Source organism: Mustela putorius, unplaced genomic scaffold, assembly GCF_011764305.1.
Source record: "Mustela putorius furo isolate JIRA1106 unplaced genomic scaffold, ASM1176430v1.1 tig00003834_pilon_pilon_pilon, whole genome shotgun sequence".
Classification (NCBI taxonomy): domain Eukaryota; kingdom Metazoa; phylum Chordata; class Mammalia; order Carnivora; family Mustelidae; genus Mustela; species Mustela putorius.
The window spans coordinates 119,354,064-119,354,965 of NW_025421987.1; the positions used below are offsets into that span (position 1 = coordinate 119,354,064).

General features: G+C 33.0%; 1 pseudogene; it reads left to right on the forward strand.

Moving 5' to 3' along the window:
* The first annotated feature begins 238 nt into the window (after positions 1–238).
* Positions 239–571, forward strand: LOC123394478 (annotated as a pseudogene).
* The last annotated feature ends 331 nt before the right edge of the window (positions 572–902 follow it).

Genomic DNA, 902 nt, shown 5'->3' on the forward strand with positions numbered 1-902 from the left:
GGGTAATATAAAAAGACAAAATCCATAAAGTGGTATTACAGATTAAACTACTTACCATGTAGAACAGATTAAGTACCGATATTCATAAGCAAAACTATCACTAGTTTCACATTAATTTAGATTTGAAGAGAAGATGGTGCTCAATCGCGAATTATGCCTAGAGAAAGAGGGATTGGGCTCATTTATTGAATAAAACATGGGAAGCTGTATTCTAGTACATTACACCAGAAGCAATAATAATTAATCCATATGTGCCACATCTATCATTCTGTATAGAGTCTTGATAAGAATTTGGGACTGAATCCTTTAAAAAAGAGATATGCCAGGCCAACTAGACACCATAAGCAAAGCTTACCCTCCTGAGCTGAAAACATTGATGGGCAAGAAAATATCATTGAGATTAAATGTTGGCAGACATGTCCAAGGAATATTGCAGGGGTTCAATCCATTTATGAATCTTGTGATAGATGAATCTGTGGAGATGGCAACTGGTGGGCCATAGAATAATAATGGAGTGGTGGTAATATGAGGAAATAGTATCATCATGTTTGAAGTCTTGGAACAAGTATAAACAATGGGTGTGTTCATCAGAAGAAATCAACTGCTTCCACATGTCCCTTCCCATAGCTCCTGTTTTTACTACAATATAAAAATCAAGTCATGTGAATTTTCATATTGAACATTTCTGTTAAATAAACTTTTCTAATAGCCAAAAGAAAAGAAAAAAGAGAGAGAGAGAGCTGTTCCTGGATTCCTAGAAAACTACATGAAGCAATCTTTAAATTTCTCTTTTTGGCCCTATTTGATAATGTTGTGACTTATCTATCCTATGAAAATATTTGTAATTTATAATATCATTGTTATTTTCTTCAGAAAATAACAATTGTTATTTGTTATTTTCT